The sequence below is a fragment of the Ascaphus truei genome, chromosome 17 (genome assembly GCF_040206685.1).
Source record: "Ascaphus truei isolate aAscTru1 chromosome 17, aAscTru1.hap1, whole genome shotgun sequence".
NCBI classification, from domain to species: Eukaryota; Metazoa; Chordata; class Amphibia; order Anura; family Ascaphidae; genus Ascaphus; species Ascaphus truei.
The window spans coordinates 42,864,228-42,892,114 of record NC_134499.1 but is presented as its reverse complement, the minus strand read 5'-3'; the positions used below and the strand labels follow the sequence as shown (position 1 = coordinate 42,892,114).

The 27,887-nt window shown below is 46.4% G+C and overlaps 1 protein-coding gene across 2 annotated transcripts in view; it reads left to right on the top strand.

Moving 5' to 3' along the window:
- The first annotated feature begins 456 nt into the window (after positions 1–456).
- Positions 457–27,887, top strand: part of RAF1 (Raf-1 proto-oncogene, serine/threonine kinase) — a 111,553-nt gene continuing 84,122 nt past the window's right edge. The window contains exon 1 of one of the 2 annotated variants that reach the window (XM_075574963.1): positions 457–576. The gene's annotated coding sequence lies outside the window, so the exon portion shown is untranslated. Of the gene's footprint in view, positions 577–858; positions 1,536–27,887 lie in introns of those variants that run through there. The other variant, XM_075574962.1, reaches the window with a different exon arrangement.

Sequence of the window (27,887 nt, the reverse complement as noted above, 5' to 3'; positions counted from 1 at the left end):
TATTCCTGCAGTATATGAGGATATTCCTGCAGTATATGAGGATATTGCTGCTGTATATGAGGATATTGCTGCAGTATATGAGGATATTCCTGCTGTATATCAGGATATTGATGCAGTATATGAGGATATTGCTGCAGTATTTCGGTGCTGTGCAGGAATGGTGTTTGCTTTCCTTTACCAGCTCATCTTTGTTAGGATGTTATGGATTATTATGATGTGTAGATGTATCTCATGCTGTGTATTTGTTGTACACATTGTCATGTTACAGAATCACGTGTTGGGATCACAGCTCTCTGCTGTTACACTCTTATATAGAAGAGATCACGTGACTCCATTCAGTTTATTCTGGCATTGATTGGGGTTAACGTGTAAAGTTGTGTCAGTGCTAACCATGAGGGTGATGTAACTTCCGGGTTGTGACCTCTGCATACAACTGATGCGTTCCAGCATGGCTGATTTAGACTTACGGTGGGATGACGTTGCTATGACCTTTGCGTGTCACAGATTGCGTTTCAGCTCGGATCACTTCCGGGTTGCAATGAGAGTTCCCGGGATTACATGTGAGACTTTATAAAGGTATTTGGAGTATTTCTCCTGCTCTACTGTCTGTCCGCGTTATACAAGATGTTATTTGTTCACATTGCCCCTTATAAGTATGTTACTGTCCTCACTGCGAGTATATCACGGGTGTGCTGATGATTGGGATCCCCTATTGTGGTGCCAGATACCACTATATAACGCTGTGCTCCGGGTGAGGAGGGTACGGGTGGGGCTTGAGCCCGCTTCCTCCCAATCCCCCGCCCACTCTCCTCCCCCCGTCCACTCCCCGCCTCCCCCCCCCCCCCCCGGACTGCGTGGCCGGGCTCCTGCGCTCAGTTGAAGCTTGATTGTTGTGTGTGACGGAGCAGCGCTGTGTGTGCCCAGGGTCCCCCCCCACTCAGCTGTGTGTGTGCCCAGGCCCCCCCCTCCACTCAGCTGTGTGTGTGCCCAGGGCCCCCCCCACTCAGCTGTGTGTGTGCCCAGGCCCCCCCCCCCTCTCAGCTGTGTGTGTGCCCAGGTCCCCCCCCCCACTCAGCTGTGTGTGTGCTCAGGTCCCCCCCCCCACTCAGCTGTGTGTGCCCAGCCCCCCCCCTCCAGCTGTGTGCGTGCCTATGGTCCCCTCCAGCTGTGTGTGCGCCCAGGGTCCCCCCCCCCATTCAGCTGTGTGTGTCCAGGGTTCCCCCCTCCAGCTGTGTGTGCCCAGGGTCCCCCCCCTCCAGCTGTGTGTGTCCAGGGTTCCCCCCTCCAGCTGTGTGTGCCCAGGGTCCCCCCCCTCCAGCTGTGTGTGCCCAGGGTCCCCCCCCTCCAGCTGTGTGTGTGCCAGGGGTCGTCACCTCCCCCCTCCCCCCCAGCTTCGTGTCACGCGTGGCAGCTGCTCTCTGTGTTGTTAGTATCCCGGCCCCCAGCTCTCCCTCTTTGCTTTGTGGATACTTTTTGGTGCACGGAGACCGCCCGGCCTGGTAATCCGACCTCCTTATACCGCGCTTGGATTGAAGGTACTGAGCTCGGTGTGGGACATGGGGATGTGCTGCAGAGAGTAGTGGTACTGAGCTCGGTGTGGGACATGGGCTGCAGGGAGTAGTGGTACTGAGCTCGGTGTGGGACATGGGCTGCAGGGAGTAGTGGTACTGAGCTCGGTGTGGGACATGGGGATGTGCTGCAGAGAGTAGTGGTACTGAGCTCGGTGTGGGACATGGGGATGCAGGGAGTAGTGGTACTGAGCTCGGTGTGGGACGGGCTGTAGGGAGTAGTGGTACTGAGCTCGGTGTGGGACATGGGCTGCAGAGAGTAGTGGTACTGAGCTCGGTGTGTGGGACATGGGCTGCAGAGAGTAGTGGTACTGAGGTCGGTGTTGGACATGGGCTGCAGGGAGTAGTGGTACTGAGCTCGGTGTGGGACATGGGCTGCAGAGAGTAGTGGTACTGAGCTCGGTGTGGGACATGGGCTGCAGGGAGTAGTGGTACTGAGCTCGGTGTGGGACATGGGCTGCAGAGAGTAGTGGTACTGAGCTCGGTGTGGGACTGAGCTCGGTGTGGGACATGGGCTGCAGAGAGTAGTGGTACTGAGTTCGGTGTGGGACATGGGCTGCAGAGAGTAGTGGTACTGAGTTCGGTGTGGGACATGGGCTGCAGAGAGTAGTGGTACTGAGTTCGGTGTGGGACACCACTTTTAGGAGGGTATCAGTGGGTTAATATAACGAATGGATATAGTATTTCACATTTGGACAAGTGGCAGTTTAAGGCTTGGTAAATTGGGAACATGGTGATACACGGCACCGCTGTTTACCACGGTACTAAAATTATGGTGAGCACAGGTTGGATGCTAAAGCTTTGCAAGTTAATGTGAGGGAATGTAACAACTTGTAATTATACAGGTAGGCATGTATGGGAATGTTTCTGTGTATATTTATATATGTTTATATTGGTGTATGTACATATTTAATGTATTTGTATGTTTATATAGAAAAAAATAACACACTGCACTACGTTTTCTGGCAATTTATTCCGTACGCGTGTGTACATACAGACAGACACTCACACTCACACACTCTCTCTCCACTGATGCACACACACTGGCGCACTGTCAAAATAGGTTTTACAAGAATGGCATTTACCAGTCACTCACAGGTCTGAAGAAGTGATGAAAAAAGTTTGATGCAAAATAAAAAAAATTGACGTTTCGTTCTATCAAGAAAAAGGTTTTTCATAAACCGAAAACCTCTTTATTTATATTTTTGCTTAGAACTGTTTATTTTTTTTAAATTTTTAAGACCTGTTAGTGCCTTGTTTATGCTAATTTTCAATTGTGTATATTTATACAGTTGGTGCATTCACATATAATGCATATGCTGCACGTACACAAATGTTTGTATATATGTATTTTCACTTCATGTACAACAGTTTTCTTATGTTTGATGCTGATTGTGCTGCCCAGGATTATGTAATTTTAGACAGATATTTATGTCAACAAAAGCAAAAAGGTGATTAATTCGATAAACCCCCTTATAATACTTTGAATATGTGCAGACTAAACAGGAGAGGAAGGATGTCCATTAATGGGTCAACAAATAATTAAAAAAATAATTATTTTCTTATTTTTATTTTGATATGTGGTTTTATTGCTCGTTGAATCACTGCAGTCCCAGGCTGATTGTGGGGGAAAGATTGTTAAACATTGATGCTAAAGAGATGACTTCCATGTCTTCAACAGTAACATAGCTTTTTTTCATCATTAAAAAAAACAAATTTTTCCATTCTCGACGTTGGTTACCTCTTAAACATTGTCTTGCTGGCTAATACTGGTACCTCCTAGATGTCATTTCTGTGTCCATCTCTCCCCATCCCCCTCTATTCCTTTTCCTGCTTTCTCCTAATGTATTTATAATCTTTAAATGGGCTTTAGTCCTAGATTGGTGAAGGTGCTAGGATATTGTGTCCCTACACAGGGTTGTATTTGTGTCCTACAGCTGGTTCCCATCTCCTTAATTATACGTCTTCGGTATAAATGTATCTGATGGTAACCGAGCTGCACAGTGTAACCCAGGGGGGCTCAACGCCCCCCAACAGCTCAGGTTTTCATGATCTCGGCTTCACAGGTGGATCAATTAGTCCCTGCTTCAGCACAGGTGGCTCAATCAGAGGCTCAGTCTTCGACTGAGCCACCTGTGCTGAAGCTGGGATATGCTGTAAACCTGACCTGTTGGTGGTACTTTATGACTGGAGTTGAGCCCCCTGGTCTAAACAAACCTGTAGGGCCCTGCTCAGTTTTGGGTTCTAAGAATAATAATTGAGGGGAAACGGTATGGAATATTTTTACAATAAAATAATATACATTTAAAGGGGCGCCTGGACTGCTTGGTGGTGTTAGTGGCTGTTTAGTTTTCTAATCCTATGACCTATTCAGCCACAAAGCTGTTCTAGTGGAAAGCTATATGATGAGCCTGGGCTTTTGCAGAGTAAATGAGTACGTCAGTAGCAGGTGGTACCTTGTTTTTAGGTAGGACCAACAATTGATATTATAATCAAGCTTTCAAGAGTTCTCTAAACTTTTGTGATCTCCCATATATAGAATCCTGTGACGGGGACTTGCAAACTTTCCCCGCTGCGCTCCCCTGCCTGCTCTTCCCCCCTGCTCGCGCCCTCCTCCCCTGCCTGCTCTTCCCCCCTGCTCGCGCCCTCCTCCCCTGCCTGCTCTTCCCCCCTGCTCGCGCCCTCCTCCCCTGCCTGCTCTTCCCCCCTGCTCGCGCCCTCCTCCCCTGCCTGCTCTTCCCCCCTGCTCGCGCCCTCCTCCCCTGCCTGCTCTTCCCCCCTGCTCGCGCCCTCCTCCCCTGCCTGCTCTTCCCCCCTGCTCGCGCCCTCCTCCCCTGCCTGCTGTTCACCCCTGCTCGCGCCCTCCTCCCCTGCCTGCTCTTCCCCCCTGCTCGCGCCCTCCTCCCCTGCCTGCTCTTCCCCCCTGCTCGCGCCCTCCTCCCCTGCCTTCTCTTCCCCCCTGCTCGCGCCCTCCTCCCCTGCCTTCTCTTCCCCCCTGCTCGCGCCCTCCTCCCCTGCCTGCTCTTCCCCCCTGCTCGCGCCCTCCTCCCCTGCCTGCTCTTCCCCCCTGCTCGCGCCCTCCTCCCCTGCCTGCTCTTCCCCCCCCTGCTCGCGCCCTCCTCCCCTGCTCGCGCCCTCCTCCCCTGCCTGCTCTTCCCCCCCTGCTCGCGCCCTCCTCCCCTGCCTGCTCTTCCCCCCCCTGCTCGCGCCCTCCTCCCCTGCCTGCTCTTCCCCCCCCTGCTCGCGCCCTCCTCCCCTGCCTGCTCTTCCCCCCCCTGCTCGCGCCCTCCTCCCCTGCCTGCTCTTTCCCCCCCTGCTCGCGCCCTCCTCCCCTGCCTGCTCTTCCCCCCCTGCTCGCGCCCTCCTCCCCTGCCTGCTCTTCCCCCCCCTGCTCGCGCCCTCCTCCCCTGCCTGCTCTTCCCCCCCCTGCTCGCGCCCTCCTCCCCTGCCTGCTCTTCCCCCCCCTGCTCGCGCCCTCCTCCCCTGCCTGCTCTTCCCCCCCCTGCTCGCGCCCTCCTCCCCTGCCTGCTCTTCCCCCCCCTGCTCGCGCCCTCCTCCCCTGCCTGCTCTTCCCCCCCCTGCTCGCGCCCTCCTCCCCTGCCTGCTCTTCCCCCCCCTGCTCGCGCCCTCCTCCCCTGCCTGCTCTTCCCCCCCCTGCTCGCGCCCTCCTCCCCTGCCTGCTCTTCCCCCCCCTGCTCGCGCCCTCCTCCCCTGCCTGCTCTTCCCCCCCCTGCTCGCGCCCTCCTCCCCTGCCTGCTCTTCCCCCCCCCTGCGCGCGCCCTCCTCCCCTGCCTGCTCTTCCCCCCCCCTGCGCGCGCCCTCCTCCCCTGCCTGCTCTTCCCCCCCCTGCTCGCGCCCTCCTCCCCTGCCTGCTCTTCCCCCCCCCTGCTCGCGCCCTCCTCCCCTGCCTGCTCTTCCCCCCCCCCTGCTCGCGCCCTCCTCCCCTGCCTGCTCTTCCCCCCTCTGCTCGCGCCCTCCTCCCCTGCCTGCTCTTCCCCCCTCTGCTCGCGCCCTCCTCCTTACCTTGTGATCGGCGTCTAATGCCGTCGCGGGGTCACGTGACGTCGCCGAAGACAATGTAAGAGATGTTGCAGAGGCCTCACGCGATTCCCCAGCATTTCATTTAATGCCTTTGGGAAGAGCGCGGGGCCTCTTCAACTGCTGCGCCCACCCTGGAAAATCTTTGGGCCCCCCCAGTTTGCGCCCCCTTGTCCTAAGCGATAAAGCAGAGGCACAAGGTATAATTTAGGTTGTAACTCAAACAAATCACAGATATAAACAGAACACTACACATATAATCCATACGTCAGAACATCCCCTCTTTCTTCCTCCCATCCTACACCTCTTCCTAACTCTCCTCCTGCCTTCCTTGACTCTTTTTCCACTGTCTCAGAGGAGGATGTGTCGCTGTTGATCGCCACTTCTCCCTCTACCACTTGCCCTCTTGACCCCATTCCCTCCCATCTCCTAAAACCTCTTGCTCCTACTATAATCCCTATGCTCACACACATTTTTAACTCCTCCCTCTGCTCTGGAACCTTTCCATCCTCCTTCAAACATGCAACAGTCATACCATTACTCAAAAACAGCAAGCTTGACCCTACCTGTCTTTCTAACTATCGACCTGTCTCCCTCCTGCCTTTTGCCTCTAAACTCCTTGAACGTCTTGTATTCTCTCGCTTGCTCCATTTTCTCAACACCTATTCTCTCCTAGACCCTCTACAATCTGGCTTCCGCACTGCTCACTCCACGGAAACAGCCCTCACTAAAATAACCGAGGACCTCCATGCTGCCAAAGACAGAGGTCATTACACTCTGCTCATATTACTCGACCTCTCTGCAGCATTTGACACCGTGGACCACCCTCTTCTCCTTCACATTATCTATACTCTTGGTATTCGGAACAAAGCTTTATCCTGGATCTCATCCTACCTCTCCCATTGTACTTTCAGTGTCTCTTCTGCTAACACCTCCTCCTCCTCTATTGATCTCTCTGTGGGGGTACCCCAGGGCTCTGTCCTGGGACCTCTTCTCTTTTCTCTGTACACACTCTCTCTAGGTGACCGAATAACATCTTTTGGGTTTAAATATCACCTCTATGCTGACGACACACAAATATACTTTTCAACACCTGACCTTACACCTGCTATACAGACCAAAGTTTCTGAATGTCTCTCTGTGATATCATCCTGGATGGCCCTCCGTCGCCTTAAACTCAACATGGCTAAAACAGAGCTCCTCATACTTCCTCCCAAACCTGGCCCTACTACCTCCTTCCACATTACTGTTGGAACTACGATCATCCACCCAGTAGTCCAAGCACGTTGCCTAGGGGTCACACTCGACTCCTCTCTCACATTCGCCCCTCACATTCAAAACATTTCTAAAACTTGTCGCTTTTTCCTCCGCAATATAACAAAGATACGCCCTTTCCTCTGTTGCTCGACTGCTAAAACTCTGACTCAGGCCCTCATTCTCTCACGTCTCGATTACTGTAACCTCCTGCTGTCCGGCCTTCCTGCCTCTCACCTGTCTCCCCTACAATCTATCCTAAATGCTGGTGCCAGAATCACTCTACTCTTTCCTAGATCTGTCTCAGCATCTCCCCTCCTGAAATCCCTCTCCTGGCTTCCGATCAAATCCCGCATCTCACACTCCATTCTTCTCCTCACTTTTAAAGCTTTACACTCTTCTGCCCCTCCTTACATCTCAGCCCTAATTTCTCGCTATGCACCACCCCGACTCTTGCGTTCTGCTCAAGGATGTCTTCTTTCTACCCCCTTTTTATCTAAAGCCCTCTCCCGCCTTAAACCTTTTTCACTGACTGCCCCTCACCTCTGGAATGCCCTTCCCCTCAGTACCCGACTAGCACCCTCTCTATCCACCTTTAAGACCCACCTTAAGACACACTTGCTTAAAGAAGCATATGAATAGCACTGTGGATATTCTGAACACATGATACATAAAGCTTGGCCCCCTGCAGACGCACTTACCAGAACTCCCTTCTACTGTCTCTGTACGTTCTCCCTACCTACCAATTAGACTGTAAGCTCCTCGGGGCAGGGACTCCTCTTCCTTAATGTTATGTTTGTCTAAAGCACTTATTCCCATGATCTGTTATTTATATTATCTGTTATTTATTCGATTACCACATGTATTACTACTGTGAAGCGCTATGTACATTAATGGCGCTATATAAATAAAGACATACAATACAATATAAAGATCTATAAATCAGATCGCTTTCAGTGTGGAGTAAAGAAGTAGCTGAACACTTATATACGAGTACTGGGTTGAATGGGTTGAAAGCGCTGTGCATATTATTTACATTTGAGGCTCCGTTATTCAATTTGCCATAATATTATTTGATACACTAACAATTAAAAAAAATAAGTTGACTGTATATGAGCTGAAAGGTTAATGGCCAAAATTGTAGTAAAGGAGGTAATATGTGAGGATCCGTGCTGGCATCTAAAATGCGCAATCATTTCGGATCCGCCACTGAAGCATCGGAACACAGGATTTGACTTTTGAATGTAAGAACCGATTAATTCACATAATATGCTAATGGACAGTAGGCCCCGACCTCAGACTTTGTACAATCTGTATAACTTTGAATCATTTTGTTTATATAACGTAGTGGAAGATTTTTACTTTTAGCTGTGGTGGGTGGCATGTACATCTCTTTAGGTTTTGTGTGGCCCAGTTAAAATGGCGTTGTCCAACATTTAAAGGAGCAAACTAATGCTGCGGCCAGGCAGGGAGCGCGCTAGCGCTCGTGCGCGGTGACATCACGCTCCCTGCTCGGCCGGAGATTTGTGGCCTGCTGGGTATGCGCGGGATGGGGGCGGGCATGTCGGGGGACCCGACCATGACATCAGAGCTGGTTCGCCCTCATTTGGCGAACCGCTCACGTGACATGCCAGCGAGAGGCAAATTCAATTTTGCTTGCTTCGGCAAGCAGCTAAGCGCCAAGCAGGCGCTCGCTCACGCTGGCCACACACATTGCTGCAAGCGTGAGCGCCCGCTCAGTGTTACCCTGGCCGCAGCCTAAGATATATATATATATATATATTTTTTTTTTTAATACCGATTTTAAGCAGGGGATCTCTGGAGCTGAACCCCATTAATTTCAGCTCTGTGTACCCCTGCTTCCAGAGATACTTGTCTCTGAAGGGGGTGCCGGTATCCTGCAGTTTAAAGCCCCCGTCACATGGGCCAATAGGAAGTCCCACCAGATAATGTCACGGCTTCCCCCTATGGAGGTCAGCAGCCCCTATGGAGGTCAGCAGCCCCTATGGAGGTCAGTACCTCCGGAAGCAGGGGCTCCCCAGAGCTGGAATTCATGGGGTTCAGCACCTGAGAGGGGTGCTGCAATCCTGTATAATAAAAGTGAAGAAAAAAACTTGGATTTTCTCTTTAAAACCTCAAAACGTGAAAGATCCTATTTAGAAAATGTGTTGTGTAGTATTTGGATAATACGGTCTGAATTGTTATGTTTAACTCCTGATGCCATTTTTAATGCATGTTTGCAATATGTTGATCATCCTTTTGGTTGCTACAGCATCGATATAGAAAGTCTTATCCACTTCCTCTTTTGAAACAGGCTCTGACACACTCCTTTTTGTGTGCTTTGGCAACAAAGTATCACAAACAGGTCTGTTGCTGTGTTCCAAGCAGCAGACAGTCTATTAATCTAAAAGCTGTAATAATAATGTGTTACACTTAGTAATATAATGTGACATATCAGCTGTAGCATTTCAGACTGCAGCATAATCAGGAGGCGGCCATTATGTTAGGCACACAATCCAGATTGTTACAGAAGCAGCAAAGGATTGCAATTTAGGTGAGAATGATACATTGTCACACGCTTTACATATACAAATAAGAAAGTGAGAAAAAGGGGTGAAGTAGTATTGCTGCTTTACAGGCACAGTCCAAGCGATATCCGACATGTCTTTTAATAAATCAGTTCTGTTGTATTGCACCTTATTTATTTTAAAATTCAACTCTTAATGCCATTTTAAATTCGTTTTAATATACTAAGCATCTTCTGATTTTCTATAGTAGGCTTTAGCACAACCTCGCCACCCCCACCCCTCCCCCCTCACCCCATCCCCCTCACCCCACCCCCCTCCCCCCTCCCCCCCCACCCCTCTCCCCTCCCCCCCCCACCCCTCCCCCCCCACCCCTCCCCCCTCACCCCACCCCACAGCAGTGCAGGATCTTTGTAACACTTTTCAGGTTGTGATAATCTGTTGCTAATATTCCCAGCAGTTTGAGCTGCAAACTGTAACAATAAATAATGTTACCAAAGTAATATAAGGATACATTGTAGCTGCTGAGTTACTCTGAAGGATTTAATTGAAACTGAAAGGCAGCCATTTAGTGAACCCTGGGAAACAGTATTTTGCTGATCTATCACAGGAGAACCAATCGATTGGCAGCTTAGGTCATTTGTTTTCAATAAAGGTTTTAAAAGGCTGCCTATTTTAAAACAGAAAAAAAAGATTTTTTAAGCACCTTATCTAATGCTTCCCCCCTGTTCCGAGCTATAAAAGGTTCCTTAAAGCAGGCCTCCCTGTCTGCTCCCCCCCCCTTTTCTCCAGCATTGGCGGCGTCATGTGACTCCACGTTGCCATGGCGATCCGCCAGAGAGAAGGTAAGTGACATAAAGAGGCCTTGCGCACTCCCCCGGCATTTTATTCAAATGTTGTGGGGAAGAGGGCGGGGCCTCTGTAAGCACCGCACCCCTCCACCCCCCAAAAATAAAATGCCCCCCAGTTTGCCCACCAAGAGTAGATATAGCTGCTTCACAGCATCTTGCTATATTGTTGCACAGAAGCATCAAGAACTGTAACTCTCAGCTGTTTGTGAGACAGAGTTATCCTTGCACGCTCTGCAACGCTCAGCAACGCTCTACAACGCTCTGCAACGCTCTGCAACGAATATGTGCTCATATTGCGAAGGGAAGTTACAGTAAACATGGAATTCTTTCGGACCGCTCCTGTTTGCTCAGAATAGAAAAGTGTGAGCATGCTCTGGCCGCCTAGCACAGCCTCGGCCCCTCATATGGTGGCACACCTGCCGGGGGTTGAGGGAATTAAGATGGGGATGTACAGGAATTTGACAATCATTTTAAAGGAAAAGTAAAGCATTTCTCATGCTACAAGCCCTGACGGTGTCAACTCTCAACTTGTCCTTGGTTTGTTTGGTGACTTAGTGTTTGTTATGTGTACTATAGAAAGGTTTTATTTAGGTTGTGATCATAATGACAACAGCAGCAATCGGAAGCTGCCGCGGTATCTTCTTGCCATGCCTGTTTGAAGCCGACTGCAGAACTGATTTGTGATTTTATTTGCCATTGCACCAAAATGACCAGAAGCCGTGACGATAATAAGTATTCCAGAAGATGCTGCTTTCCTATAAATGCTCACTGGAGAGAATGTTTGGAATGGATCTGGGTGCAGGAATAATTCTTACACGGTATAGAGTTTTACAGGGTTTAGTCATGTTTTGCACACATGCTTTTTGAGGTCGCACAGAAATTGACAGTTTCCGATCAGTAGGTACATTTTCCATACTTATTATAAATGGGCACCCTTCCTGAAGTAGGAACAATTTTATATACTTCAAACTAGCCATCACAATGAGATTTTGTATACACGCTTCTGGATCTCCTGCTTGTCAGGCCCATAATCATATATTCTCTTTCACTGTCCTTGAAATGTCTGTAAATTGAATGTATTCGCACTGTTCATTTAATGCAGACATGTATTATCAGAACTCTGTGCCCAGGACATACTTCAAAACGAGATGTAACTCCATTTATTACTTCCTGGTAAAACATTTTATAAATAAGTCAGATGTTCCTAAAACATCACGGCAAACTGAAACCGTATAACAATAGTGTCCGCTGACCAAGTGAGTAGCATTAGGATACAAGTCCAATGTTAAAAGCCTAATTCCCCAGTTAATAGAAGCAAGTAAGCGAATTGTGCATTTGGTTTGTGTAACTAATTCCAACACCAGGTTTTCTGCAACGTGTCGACTGCTATCAGGAGGATTATACTTTCAATGTTGGGAATGAAATGCTCGAATTGTATCCTATTGGTACTTGGCCAGTGTGATCTGTTATGCTGTTTAAGACCCTTCTTGACATGGAGGTTTTGTTTTCTGGCCATCTACAAATTTCATTGTTCTTAACCTCACGCTGATTTTTAGGACCAAACATCACCCCATCCAATTTTGTCCAAATAATCCTATTTTCTTGTACTTGTTGAGAGAACTTTGTCATTACAGTATTTGAGAGTTTTGGTGTTTCCCCCCTTCCCCTCCTCTTCCCCTCCTCTTCCCCTCCCCTTCCCCCCCCTTCCCCTCCCTTCCCCCCCTTCCCCCCCTGTTTCTGGTGTCACGTGGTGTACGGTCACCTGAACTTGTGTAACTTTCCCACGTATAATATGTTTGGGTTGTTCCTCAAAAAAGACTGAGAGACTGATGTAATATTTTGAGTTCATGGCGCACCCGCTTCCTACATTGCAAACATTTCTCTGACTTTATAAAGACAAAAAAAATGTGGATTCACCCAATATTATTACTGATTTCCACTGTCCTCATTCCCCTCAAACTGGTAAAAAACACAAGTATTTTTTTTCAGTTAAAGCTGTAATCCTCCCCTGAAGCATAGCTTTTGAAGTTACCATGGTAACCGCTCCATGTTAAGCTCCCAAACATGTCATATTTCAAACGCTTTTATCTCCTGAGCAGAGGAGCAGCAGGTTTATGCACGTACAGTATATATAGATGCATAGTTTCATTGGAACAGTTCAAAATGTGATTAACATTCCGAGGAACGTCCGTCTCCCGTTCAGCCCGTCGTACAGGGTCCGCAGTGTGCAAACTTCGGCAAAACAGAACACACTGTAAGGTGCAGGGTTTGTGTATTTACTGCACACTGTACGGTGAAGGGATTGTGTATTTGCTGCACACTGTATGGTGCAGGGTTTGTGTATTTGCTGCACACTGTAAGGTGCAGGATTTGTGTATTTTCTGCACACTGTATTGTGCAGGGATTGTGTATTTGCTGCACACTGTATGAGAAGGGATTGTGTATTTGCTGCACACTGTACGGTGCAGGGTTTGTGTATTTACTGCACACTGTAAGGTGCAGGGTTTGTGTATTTGCTGCACACTGTATGGTGCAGGGTTTGTGTATTTGCTGCACACTGTAAGGTGCAGGGTTTGTGTATTTGCTGCACACTGTATGAGAAGGGTTTGTGTATTTACTGCACACTGTAAGGTGCAGGGTTTGTGTATTTGCTGCACACTGTATGGTGCAGGGTTTGTGTATTTGCTGCACACTGTAAGGTGCAGGGTTTGTGTATTTGCTGCACACTGTATGGTGCAGGGTTTGTGTATTTACTGCACACTGTAAGGTGCAGGGTTTGTGTATTTGCTGCACACTGTAAGGTGCAGGGTTTGTGTATTTACTGCACACTGTAAGGTGCAGGGTTTGTGTATTTGCTGCACACTGTAAGGTGCAGGGTTTGTGTATTTGCTGCACACTGTATGTGTAGGGATTGTGTATTTGCTGCACACTGTATGGTGCAGGGTTTGTGTATTTACTGCACACTGTAAGGTGCAGGGTTTGTGTATTTGCTGCACACTGTAAGGTGCAGGGTTTGTGTATTTACTGCACACTGTAAGGTGCAGGGTTTGTGTATTTGCTGCACACTGTAAGGTGCAGGGTTTGTGTATTTGCTGCACACTGTATGTGTAGGGATTGTGTATTTGCTGCACACTGTATGTGCAGGGTTTGTGTATTTGCTGCACACTGTATGTGAAGGGATTGTGTATTTGCTGCACACTGTATGTGTAGGGATTGTGTATTTGCTGCACACTGTATGTGTAGGGATTGTGTATTTGCTGTTCACTGTATGTGTAGGGATTGTGTATTTGCTGCACACTGTATGTGTAGGGATTGTGTATGTGCTGCACACTCTATGTGTAGGGATTGTGTATGTGCTGCACACTGTATGTGTTGGGATTGTGTATTTGCTGTACATTGGAGGGTTTTGCCCCATTTTTTTATTCACCAATTTATTTAGTGTCTTTTGAAATCATCATGCACATTTATTTAATCATCAGTACCTCTGCAAAATAAACACATCTCTGTTCTCTCTGAAGTGCCACTGTACGGTGCAGGGTTTGTGTATTTGCTGCACACTGTATGTGTAGGGATTGTGTATTTGCTGCACACTGTATGGACTTGCGTTTGAGGTTGTATAATGTGGTTTTTTTCCTTTTTTTTTTTTATAAAAAGTGTTTAGCAGTTGGCAGCTTTTTCTATTGCAGAAAAAAATAATAAAATGAACCGGACACTGCATTAAAGACAGTTCTTAATTTATAATTGGTATCTTGTTAGATTAATCTGACATTTGGGTAGCATGGCATCCAGATAAGAATGTCTGGAGGAATTGTGCATCTTGTTCTAATTGAGGCACATCGCTGCCACAGTAGAAAGCAGATGTGAAAATGTTTCCACTTCATTATAATGGTAACAGCTGATAAAAAGTGATGACTTTTCCGAGGACACGTGCTTTGGATATTGTCCTAAGCAAACATTAATGAACTTGAGATTTTTTTTGTTCTCTTATCATATAGAAAGAGACGCTGCTTTTATCTTTTCTTTTCTTCTGTTTGTAAAAAAAACAAACATTTTGTCCTGGTTAAGAAAAAAACCCAATGCGAGCGCTAGTTAAAGATGTATTTGGTGTATTATTGAGCGCGTTTAGCTCAGATACACCTTGATGGCTCCTTTGCACATTCCCGGGGTTCCTGTGCTTACTGTAACAGTCCGTGGGTGATGTTCTCCTTTGTCCTGCGACCCCATGCTGGACAGGAGCAGTTTGGTAAATATTCCATCCCACCCCAATGTTGTGAAATCTCCAGGCGGCTGTGGAGGAAATAAAATCATTATCTTCGTTAATTTATGGATATTTAATAAGGTGCTAAGCGTACACATTCTGGCAATAATCCTGCTTAATGAATAATACAGAGGTCTTTATTTGTGATGTTGATGCGATCTGACGGTGGTGCTGCCTGAAGTCACACCTGCGCTTTTTTCCTAACCCCACACTAAATCCATCAGCAGTAAGGAGCGCTGATAGTGATGCAGTCTGGTATTATGTATCTGTTCGTGTTGAATGGTCATATTATCTCACATGCATACGTTTATATCATAAGTTTGCAGTATATTTTGTGAGACTGTAATCCAGCGAGTTTGTGGGAATAACACACACTTCTCCCATGTCGACTTGAAACTTGGGACATACTACACTTCCTGCGTTTGCCAGCACAACGCCAACCTCTGGAGCCTCTGGGCCTTTTTTTTTTTTTTTTTAATAACTAAATGCATGCTGTAGAAAGAGCAAAGTCTCGCAGTATAAGACTCTTCTATTCCTGGTTTAACTGTACATAATACCGCGCTCTTCCCTATGGACGTTTGCTGCAGGTAAAAAGATAGGCCTTACATATAGAAAAACAAAAAGAACGATTCCTGCGCTCCTACCAATTAGGCTCAGATAAAATAATAATCTCATGAAAAAGGGTATTTTGTTAAACACTTTGGCCAAAGCAGTTGTAAGCCTGCATGCCACGTCAAGGCATAACCGTATGCAGGTATCTACATTGTATGTATGCATGTATGGTATGTATGTAATAGTTGTCCCATGGACTGGTGAAAAAAGTGTGAATGCCCTGAAGGGGTTAAATAAAGCATGAGTTTATGTGAGTAGTGCAATTAAAATCTGGCTAAAGCCAGTATCATAGGCACTTTTTGTCTATTCCTGGTTTAAATACTTAAGAATGATATGGGGATCTAAAAGGTATGCGTCTATATGTGCGTATGTGCGTCTATATGTGCATATCTTTTAGATCAGGGAGTAAGAGAGGTTAGTTTTCTGACAATACCAGATAATAGAGTAGGATTCCCCCATATCATTCCTAATCATTTAAACCAGGAATAGAACAATCTTTTATACTGCGAGACTTTGCCCTTTCCACAGCATGCATTTAGTTGTTAAAAAAAGAAAAGGCTCATATCTGGAAATCCATATCTATCCAGTCCGATAACAATCACCTTACTTTAGAAACATGCAACATGTGAGAGGGAAGCCCGTATGGTAGAGGAAAGAAAGCATTACATGAGGTAAAGGAAATCCTAGCCTCAGAAAACGTGAATACATGTGTTTGATGGGAGATGCAGAGAAAGTCTCTGTGCTACTGGAACACCTGGAATGTAGCTGCATTGAGAGGAGCTTCAAACACTCTTGATGACAAACTTTTCCTGTTAATTATTTTAACCGGATTTAAATATGAGGCATTTTGATTCTGAATCTTGCAGTTCTATTTTTTGTTTTTGTTTTTATTCTTGCTGCTATTATCATTGTTTAAACCAGCATCCAACAAAGGTTCCAGTTTATACATCTCGGCACTTAATGGCGTGGTCAGTATTTTAGCTCTTAGAATAGGCTTGATTTGTTGTGAATAGGAAACGTCTTAAAGTACCAAACCCAACCAATGTGTAATATTATTTATTCTAGTAGTTGGCTATGTCATAAGCATTTTTTTGGGATGTATATACCCAATAAACTCACTGCAGCTGTACAATGTAAGACTATAAGACTGTGCATAATGCATGCACTGCATCTTCTCTCACACCAGGGCAGGGCCATTCTGATCTGCCACCCTTACACCTGACGGGGCCCTGAGTGACAGGGACTGTGTGTATACAGTACATTACGGTTGTGACCAATCATTGCACAGTCATGTACTCTACACTTGGCTTTAACCCTTGCGATACAAGCTTTAATGTGCTATATGACCTGGGTTGCACAGATGTTGTTTGACATTTACTGTCCCCTAGGAAGGTGTATGTGATATTTGTGATCTGAGCTTTTAAGATGATTTAATATTATTGCTACCTAATGCTAAGTGGGTAGAAGTTTTTACTTTATTTCATATTACCATTTGCTAAAATCTGAAAGATAGCGATTCATTGTATTTTTGTGGCAGTACTAATAATTTTGTGGTGCGCGATTTCTTTGGGTTATTATATCTGGTTGATACTGAGAAGCTGTCTCGTGATCTAGTTCTGCTCAGACACACACGGGCCAACGCTTTTTGGGCTGGTACTTTGATTTGTAAGTGGGTTGCAAGGGTCAGGATGCTTTTATAAATGATTAAGTGCATGGAAGTCAGTGAATGGTTTTTAACCATGTCTTAGTTCTGTGACCCAAGAAGAATACAGCTCCTTAACCCCTTCTCTCTCTCTCTCTGAGGGGCCGGTAAAAAAATCAAACGGATCACCTCAGTACATACATGTCTGTTCCTTTTGAACAATGAATTAAGGCAGTCTGTACTGATAGACCTTTTCTGCATTTCTAAAGAGCTCTTTTCTTGCCCTTTCAAATACTTTTTATTTCAAATCTGATGCCTCGTTCAGGAGTTATAAGCATTTTCAATAATAAGTGTCTGAGACTTTAAGATGGCGTTTTCCCCAAAGCATAGCGCAGTTGACGGGTTACCACGGTAACTTCAGAAGCCAGAGCTAAAATCATGGGCTTTATCAGTAGAAATTGCAAATAAATATTGGGGAAAGACACAAGTATTTAGTATATAGTATATCGTATATAGTATATAGTATATAGTGAATGAGGAGAGGACACCAGTATTTCGAAAATTGCAAAAGTGTATTTGTGATTTCAATAGATAAAATAAGTTACAAAAGTAACATTGGACAATGATAAATATATACCCAGTATAAACACAGACACAAACTTACATAGGGTGACACACCCGCTCAGGCGACACGATACTAACCAGTTAAAGCAGCAGGACATGTGTTTTTATTTAGGTTTGAAGATAGTGGTTCTCCGGTGCTGAACCGTGTTAATTTTAGCTGCTGGGACCCCTACTTCTCAAGGTACTTGCCTACAAAGGGGGTGCTTGTAGGAGCTCTGCGGGTTTAAAGGTCCTAGTCATGCGGGCCAATAGGAAGCCGCAAGAGGTGACGTTACGGCTTCCGATTGGCCTGCTCGACGCGGCCGCATTAATTCCGTCATTTCGATAGCCGCACACAGCCCGCCCGGAGCTGCAGCGGCCGCTGCTTCCTAACTATAGCCACCTCCTGCGGCGTGCAGAGCACTGGGTAACAAGAAGAGATGGTGACGTCGCTTTTAATGTTAGTGGGCAAGTATTTCTGCGCAAAGTAACGCTTTACGGACGCTTCGCATTGCTAGTTCCTCTTTAGGGAGCCTTTTTACTTCAGATCCTCTCAGCTCAAATGTTGATGTCACAAATGATCAGAAATGGAGTCGTAGCTTCAGCAGTGCCCTTTGCAAAATGCCTGCTCCAGATACCGTATGCTGCCGCCCACATGTTAATCCTAAAGGTACAAGGGCGCTTACTTCTGAATACCTCCGTAAATATATAAAATAACCACAAACGCCGCCACAAACACTACAAATAACCGACGTCCCCCATACAGGGGCCGCTTCCCACGCGGTTCTGGAAGGGTCACACTTGTCGGACACTGACCCACGTTTTTAATCTGCCTACCACTGGCCCCATAACTGCTTGGTGAAGAACACAAGAAAAAGTGACAAGTTACTTTCAGGTTTTAGAATACGCGTTGGCTGTATCACTAAAGGTTGTTTTTGATTGACAGCACCTTTTTAAAGTCCCCGATACAAAAGTGAACGATGGACGGGGGCAGATTTTATAGGATAAGTGCAGCTGACCCATAATTTTTGTATTTAAAGTATGTTTTGTTTTTTAATCGGTTGTTTAATAATGTTTCTGTGTAAGCTGGGTTGGTGTGGTTTTACAATCTGTTTTTTTTTTTTGGTGAGAACTCTGGTTTCGTTTCCAAAACTAGAGGTCAGTAGTTTGTTTTATAAATGGTTGGCAAAATAATTATGAACCCATCATTTAGTCTGACGTGTGTGTGTGTGTCACCTCAAAACATATCTGGAGTTATGTAGAACAAAAGGTCGTGATGGTAATGGTGTACCGTGCCTTTTTTAAATGTTTAACATGTGGTTACCATGTTGTTAGCATGTTTCTGTGCTGCCCGGGCACACACTGATGTATGCTGAATGACACATGGCAGGGCATGTACATTTAGTGCAGGACATTGTGGTTAGCATGTTTCTGTGCTGCCCGGGCACACACCGATGTATGCTGAATGACACATGGCAGGGCATGTACATTTAGTGCAGGACATTGTGGTTAGCATGTTTCTGTGCTGCCCGGGCACACACTGATGTATGCTGAATGACACATGGCAGGGCATGTACATTTAGTGCAGGACATTGTGGTTAGCATGTTTCTGTGCTGCCCGGGCACACACCGATGTATGCTGAATGACACATGGCAGGGCATGTACATTTAGTGCAGGACATTGTGGTTAGCATGTTTCTGTGCTGTCCCGGCACACACTGATGTATGCTGAATGACACACGGTAGGGCATGTACATTTAGTGCAGAACATTGTGGTTAGCATGTTTCTGTGCTGCCCGGGCACACACCGATGTATGCTGAATGACACATGGCAGGGCATGTACATTTAGTGCAGAACATTGTGGTTAGCATGTTGTTAGCATGTTTCTGTGCTGTCCCGGCACACACTGATGTATGCTGAATGACACATGGTAGGGCATGTACATTTAGTGCAGAACATTGTGGTTAGCATGTTTCTGTGCTGCCCGGCACACACCGATGTATGCTGAATGACACATGGCAGGGCATGTACATTTAGTGCAGAACATTGTGGTTAGAATGTTTCTGTGCTGCCCGGGCACACACCGATGTATGCTGAATGACACACGGTAGGGCATGTACATTTAGTGCAGAACATTGTGGTTAGCATGTTTCTGTGCTGCCCGGGCACACACCGATGTATGCTGAATGACACACGGTAGGGCATGTACATTTAGTGCAGAACATTGTGGTTAGCATGTTTCTGTGCTGTCCCGGCACACACCGATGTATGCTGAATGACACATGGCAGGGCATGTACATTTAGTGCAGGACATTGTGGTTGGCATGTTTCTGTGCTGCCCGGGCACACACTGATGTATGCTGAATGACACATGGTAGGGCATGTACATTTAGTGCAGGACATTGTGGTTGGCATGTTTCTGTGCTGTCCCGGCACACACCGATGTATGCTGAAGGACACATGGTAGGGCATGTACATTTAGTGCAGAACATTGTGGTTGGCATGTTTCTGTGCTGTCCCGGCACACACTGATGTATGCTGAATGACACATGGTAGGGCATGTACATTTAGTGCAGGACATTGTGGTTGGCATGTTTCTGTGCTGTCCCGGCACACACCGATGTATGCTGAAGGACACATGGTAGGGCATGTACATTTAGTGCAGAACATTGTGGTTGGCATGTTTCTGTGCTGTCCCGGCACACACTGATGTATGCTGAATGACACATGGCAGGGCATGTACATTTAGTGCAGGACATTGTGGTTGGCATGTTTCTGTGCTGTCCCGGCACACACCGATGTATGCTGAAGGACACATGGTAGGGCATGTACATTTAGTGCAGAACATTGTGGTTAGCATGTTTCTGTGCTGCCCGGGCACACACCGATGTATGCTGAATGACACATGGCAGGGCATGTACATTTAGTGCAGGACATTGTGGTTAGCATGTTTCTGTGCTGCCCGGGCACACACCGATGTATGCTGAATGACACATGGCAGGGCATGTACATTTAGTGCAGGACATTGTGGTTAGCATGTTTCTGTGCTGCCCGGGCACACACCGATGTATGCTGAATGACACATGGCAGGGCATGTACATTTAGTGCAGGACATTGTGGTTAGCATGTTTCTGTGCTGTCCCGGCACACACTGATGTATGCTGAATGACACATGGTAGGGCATGTACATTTAGTGCAGGACATTGTGGTTGGCATGTTTCTGTGCTGTCCCGGCACACACACCGATGTATGCTGAATGACACATGGCAGGGCATGTACATTTAGTGCAGGACATTGTGGTTAGCATGTTTCTGTGCTGCCCGGGCACACACCGATGTATGCTGAATGACACATGGCAGGGCATGTACATTTAGTGCAGGACATTGTGATCTCACTTTGCCCTGTGCTTGCATTGTGATATTTAAATGTCCCTCCTCTCTGTAAATGCTATTATCGTACCAGTGCCCCGACTTTTACTTCTGCTTGGATATTTAGCAAGTTGTGACACTTTTTTCTTTGACCTGCATTAATATCCTTCTTTGCTGTACATGTTTTTCATAACCAACTTATGTCATTAAATAAAAACCAATATAGAAATGTGAATAACAATTGAACACACCTTTGTTTAGAGAAAATAGATAATTTGCGTGCTCTGTATCTTCCATGCAAATGTTTAACTTTTTCTTCTCAAACAGTCCAAAAATAACTAGTGTAACAGACAAGGGAACTTTAAACTACAATACACCTGCCAAAAATGGAAAGGAAGCCAAAAATGGAAAGGAAGCCTGCTCTGCTCAGCGCAAAGTCCTTTTACAGATGAAAGAACTCAAAAGAATGTGCCACTATCAATTGCACAGATTAGGTCAAATCGGTTCAATACATTCCCCCCCAATTCGGTGGCCACAGGAGATTTGGAGAAGAAACCTGTGAGGTTCTGAAAGCTGGGTACGCTGTCACTGAATCTATAAATAACCGTAATGTTTGTCCCCTAAAGTTAAGATCCTCCGGGAAGGCCCTGAAAGAAGGCACGTAACTAATTGTACAGTATGCAGTGTGACTGGTACACAGCTGGCATTGTAGTCAGAACGTATGAGACAATAATACTCCCCACCTGAATTCACACCTCGGCCTGAGCTGCCTTTGTTGGAGTCCCGGGCAGCACGGGCTTTAAGAAAGCCACATAAAACAAGGCCGCAGATTTTAACACGGAGGCCTCTTCAATGGCTCTCTTGGGACAAAGTGTCACATGGGGATACATATTTGGCATTTCACACATGATGCAACATTCAGAATAGACCAAAGAAGACCCATGGGATGCAAATAAGCAGTACAATGTGTTTATCAATAACCTTCGTGTGACTACCTGGGTGTATGAGTTAAGTGCTATGGGCCATCATTACTGGGCCCACAAAAAGCTGTTTACCTTCAGAGAATGGGTTTGTATAAAGAGGATTACGCATGATTTAACATACTGTATGCTGATATTAAATTGATATCCTAGATCAGAGGGGCTCAAGTTCAGTTTCCAAGCGCTAGCAATAGTCAAGGTTTTCAATAGATCTCTATTAACCAATTTGCCTAGGTTTAACTATCATTAAGCCAACTGGCATAAGTACCTATTGCTCTGAAAAACTGTCCTGTCAATAGCCCCCAAGAACTGTACTTGAGTAATCCTGAAAACTGTATAGGAAAATATAAAGACAAAATGTTTATGGAAATTAAGTGAGGATATTGATTTGAAAGAAATGGCAGCGTTCTGAGTTATTACACTACTGGAAAATATCAAAAGAAAATGATTGAACATATGAGTTTGTGCCAACTTTGTTATACTTTGTGGGAGGGTCAAGAAAACGTGACTGGAATGCACGGCCAGAACTTCCTCAGCACACAGGCTAGCAGTAACGATGGGAGATAATCCAGACACTTCCTCAGCACACAGGCTAGCAGTAACGATGGGAGATAATCCAGACACTTCCTCAGCACACAGGCTAGCAGTAACGATGGGAGATAATCCAGACACTTCCTCAGCACACAGGCTAGCAGTAACGATGGGAGATAATCCAGACACTTCCTCAGCACACAGGCTAGCAGTAACGATGGGAGATAATCCAGACACTTCCTCAGCACACAGGCTAGCAGTAACGATGGGAGATAATCCAGACACTTCCTCAGCACACAGGCTAGCAGTAACGATGGGAGATAATCCAGACACTTCCTCAGCACACAGGCTAGCAGTAACGATGGGAGATAATCCAGACACTTCCTCAGCACACAGGCTAGCAGTAACGATGGGAGATAATCCAGACACTTCCTCAGCACACAGGCTAGCAGTAACGATGGGAGATAATCCAGACACTTCCTCAGCACACAGGCTAGCAGTAACGATGGGAGATAATCCAGACACTTCCTCAGCACACAGGCTAGCAGTAACGATGGGAGATAATCCAGACACTTCCTCAGCACACAGGCTAGCAGTAACGATGGGAGATAATCCAGACACTTCCTCAGCACACAGGCTAGCAGTAACGATGGGAGATAATCCAGACACTTCCTCAGCACACAGGCTAGCAGTAACGATGGGAGATAATCCAGACACTTCCTCAGCACACAGGCTAGCAGTAACGATGGGAGATAATCCAGACACTTCCTCAGCACACAGGCTAGCAGTAACGATGGGAGATAATCCAGACACTTCCTCAGCACACAGGCTAGCAGTAACGATGGGAGATAATCCAGACACTTCCTCAGCACACAGGCTAGCAGTAACGATGGGAGATAATCCAGACACTTCCTCAGCACACAGGCTAGCAGTAACGATGGGAGATAATCCAGACACTTCCTCAGCACACAGGCTAGCAGTAACGATGGGAGATAATCCAGACACTTCCTCAGCACACAGGCTAGCAGTAACGATGGGAGATAATCCAGACACTTCCTCAGCACACAGGCTAGCAGTAACGATGGGAGATAATCCAGACACTTCCTCAGCACACAGGCTAGCAGTAACGATGGGAGATAATCCAGACACTTCCTCAGCACACAGGCTAGCAGTAACGATGGGAGATAATCCAGACACTTCCTCAGCACACAGGCTAGCAGTAACGATGGGAGATAATCCAGACACTTCCTCAGCACACAGGCTAGCAGTAACGATGGGAGATAATCCAGACACTTCCTCAGCACACAGGCTAGCAGTAACGATGGGAGATAATCCAGACACTTCCTCAGCACACAGGCTAGCAGTAACGATGGGAGATAATCCAGACACTTCCTCAGCACACAGGCTAGCAGTAACGATGGGAGATAATCCAGACACTTCCTCAGCACACAGGCTAGCAGTAACGATGGGAGATAATCCAGACACTTCCTCAGCACACAGGCTAGCAGTAACGATGGGAGATAATCCAGACACTTCCTCAGCACACAGGCTAGCAGTAACGATGGGAGATAATCCAGACACTTCCTCAGCACACAGGCTAGCAGTAACGATGGGAGATAATCCAGACACTTCCTCAGCACACAGGCTAGCAGTAACGATGGGAGATAATCCAGACACTTCCTCAGCACACAGGCTAGCAGTAACGATGGGAGATAATCCAGACACTTCCTCAGCACACAGGCTAGCAGTAACGATGGGAGATAATCCAGACACTTCCTCAGCACACAGGCTAGCAGTAACGATGGGAGATAATCCAGACACTTCCTCAGCACACAGGCTAGCAGTAACGATGGGAGATAATCCAGACACTTCCTCAGCACACAGGCTAGCAGTAACGATGGGAGATAATCCAGACACTTCCTCAGCACACAGGCTAGCAGTAACGATGGGAGATAATCCAGACACTTCCTCAGCACACAGGCTAGCAGTAACGATGGGAGATAATCCAGACACTTCCTCAGCACACAGGCTAGCAGTAACGATGGGAGATAATCCAGACACTTCCTCAGCACACAGGCTAGCAGTAACGATGGGAGATAATCCAGACACTTCCTCAGCACACAGGCTAGCAGTAACGATGGGAGATAATCCAGACACTTCCTCAGCACACAGGCTAGCAGTAACGATGGGAGATAATCCAGACACTTCCTCAGCACACAGGCTAGCAGTAACGATGGGAGATAATCCAGACACTTCCTCAGCACACAGGCTAGCAGTAACGATGGGAGATAATCCAGACACTTCCTCAGCACACAGGCTAGCAGTAACGATGGGAGATAATCCAGACACTTCCTCAGCACACAGGCTAGCAGTAACGATGGGAGATAATCCAGACACTTCCTCAGCACACAGGCTAGCAGTAACGATGGGAGATAATCCAGACACTTCCTCAGCACACAGGCTAGCAGTAACGATGGGAGATAATCCAGACACTTCCTCAGCACACAGGCTAGCAGTAACGATGGGAGATAATCCAGACACTTCCTCAGCACACAGGCTAGCAGTAACGATGGGAGATAATCCAGACACTTCCTCAGCACACAGGCTAGCAGTAACGATGGGAGATAATCCAGACACTTCCTCAGCACACAGGCTAGCAGTAACGATGGGAGATACTACTACGTGAGCGCTAAGTATTGACGTCTGCACTGATCTAGCTTTGAACACCAGCACCTATGGTGAAATTGCCTCACCTAACTTCCTTGTCGAACAGGTTTTCCAGTGTGCAAGGGCAAACTTTCAGTAGTTATACGGAAATGCAAACAAATGCTGCAAATATTCCCAATTAATTCCTGTAATCTTATCCATAACTATTGTCATCATACTGTGGTAACCAGGGGGACTAAGTTGTGTCCCAATTATAATTTGTAGTAGCAGTTTATTAACCAACAATTTCAAACTTTTTTCGCTTGCCATCTTAAAGCGCCTTTTCATATTGGTTCAATTAAAATAAATATTTGAAGTGTCATTGTATGATTAGGATCAACTGGGGTATTTGTACATACCCAGATTGTTAAATGTTCACATTACATTGAGATTATTGGAGGGTGTTTGAGCGCATTGATAAGAATAGTTTCAGTAATAAAGCTGTACTGAATCATGATTTAAAGGTGCGGTCCCACACACGACCAAATTCAATTTATGGAAGAATATATTTAATAGGTAAATGCTATGACATCTTAAAACAAATATGTACAATATATTCTGCACACCCGCACACCATTTCCTGATGATAATGTCCCATGGCAGAAGTCACCCAATGGTAACTGCCCATTCTGTGACTTCCCTATAAAGGAGCCCCTTCTTTATCAGTGTATTTCTGTCCTACGACTGCTATGCGGCTTTCCAGACTGCCCCCCCCTAGAGGTCAGTTGTGCCAGGTGAAGTCGCAGCCTCTCCCCCTGAACCCCAGGACAGTGGACAGTGGCCATGTGGGTGACAAGTTAGGGGACCCCTGTTTGTGCCGCTCAGTCTAGTGATGGAGCATGTGTGGATTGCGCTCGCTCATAGTGCTGGAAGTTTTGTAGGCTTGCTCTGGGACTTCAAAATGTGCGTATTCCAATGTTTATAGTCTACTATGGACGCGGCCTCAAGCTCTGAAACACTATGATTTGTGTACTGGACTGAATTATTTTGAAGCTTTCTGGCAATCTTTGTAAACCATGTAACCAAGCTGAGAAGTGTTTTGCTGTCTCATCGCCCCATTGTCGTTGCCGGCTTTCTGTGTGTTTGGGTGTTTCATGCAGGTGGTGTGGCATAAACATGATTAGCAATCATCCTTTTTTCTCCTCCAGATACCCCATTGCAAGTGAAGACAACTGCAAATTCTTAAAAAAATTATTTGATATGACTGCAGTTTAAAAGGGAAAGTGAACGAAGGACAGTGGCTTGTTCTAATAGGTTAAATGTAGCTGATTGGCATCCTTCGAGACCCAGACCAGTATTTAACAAACAAAATAAATATATATATTTAAAAGGTGCAATTTCACATAGTCGACCAGTTGCACTTCTTAGGCTGCGCTTATAGTGCCTGGCGAGGTGACGTCGCTCCAAATCAAATACATTGACTCCGTCGCAAGCGCTTATAGTAAGGGCGACAGAGCAATGTCGCGGCAATTTTTTTACGCCTAGTCTATTTGATTTTTTTAGAGACAGTCGCCACATGTGACTGTCTCTAAACCAATCGGAGACTGCGGCCCGCACCCTTTCGTGACATCGCTGGTGACAGTCGTGGAAAGCCTAATTATAACTTTCGCGGGTGGCGACGGGTGATGTCATCGGTCGCGTCACCAAAGCACTATAAGCGCGACTTTAGTGTTTGTCAATCAAGTGTTTTCTGTACCCATTTCTCACTGTGTCCTCAGACGCAATAAAGGTAAGGTGGGCTTCTCCTGCCGCAGTGACATCACACAGTGACATCACACAATAGGAAGTATCCAGATGCAATCAAATCCCTCCAAAGAACAATTTAAAAAAATGAAATACTTCTAATTGCTAAATGTAGGCTGCCAGTTAACCAGATTAGACCCATTAAACGTGTCGGTGTAACGAGGTCACCTTGGTCCTCGGACGGAATGCCTCGTTAACTTTCCATGGCAAGCAAAGCGTTGGATGGTTCTAACAATCTTTATCCAATGTCGTTTTTTTTTGTTTCAGGCCACAAAACAAGTTGTGAATTGCTTTTTGGTTTTCAATTTATATAGTAATTAGGAAGCCATCCTATTTCTAACAGGATGTGCCTGCATGGGACTGCCCATTTAGAGAAATACCCTGTACTTTGACTGTTAAGTTCATTGTTTCTGAAAAAGCTTTCTCTCATAAGAAATCCAGAAATAATACTCTTGGTAGAAACGGAGAACCCCTGTTTTATAGCATACAACGTGTTCTCGACACAGTGTCAACGAATAATTCCAAAGACAGGAATATATCTACCAAAGCAGCAACACAATGTGTTAATTGCTGTCATTACACAGACAGAGGAGCATAAAATCTATTCTGAAAGCAAAAAATATATTGGTGTATTTAGCACTGCTCTCAAATATATAGCACAGGGGTGCGCGAACGTCCTGAGCTGCGCCCCTCTGCCTGGCAGCCCCAGTGCTCCTCGTGCCCACCCCCCTTTCCTAGGACCCGGCATCAAATGGCACCACGGTTCATGTCACATGATCCCGCAGTGTCACTTGACACGCATTGTCATGGCGACGGATCGTGTCCCATGGCACCGTATTGCCATGGCGACGCGTCACCGAAGAGCCAGCTGAGAGCAGGTAAGAGAAGTTACAGAGCCCTCACGCCTCCCCCGGCATTGAATTTAAATGCCTTGGGGAAGAGTGCGCGGCCTCTGTAACTGCCGCCGCCCCCCCCTGTTTGCGCACGCTTGATATAGTACACAATCTGACCGCGTTGACCCGTAAAATCTCACCATAACTATTTTTGCTGCTTTAATTGAGATCAGACGTAGCCAACTGCAGTCCTCAAAGGCTACCAATAGGTCAGGTTTTCATGATATATCCCTGCTTCAGCACAGGTTGCTGTATTTGAGCCACAGATTGAGCCACCTGTGCTGAAGCAGCTATCCTTGAAACCTGAGCTGTTG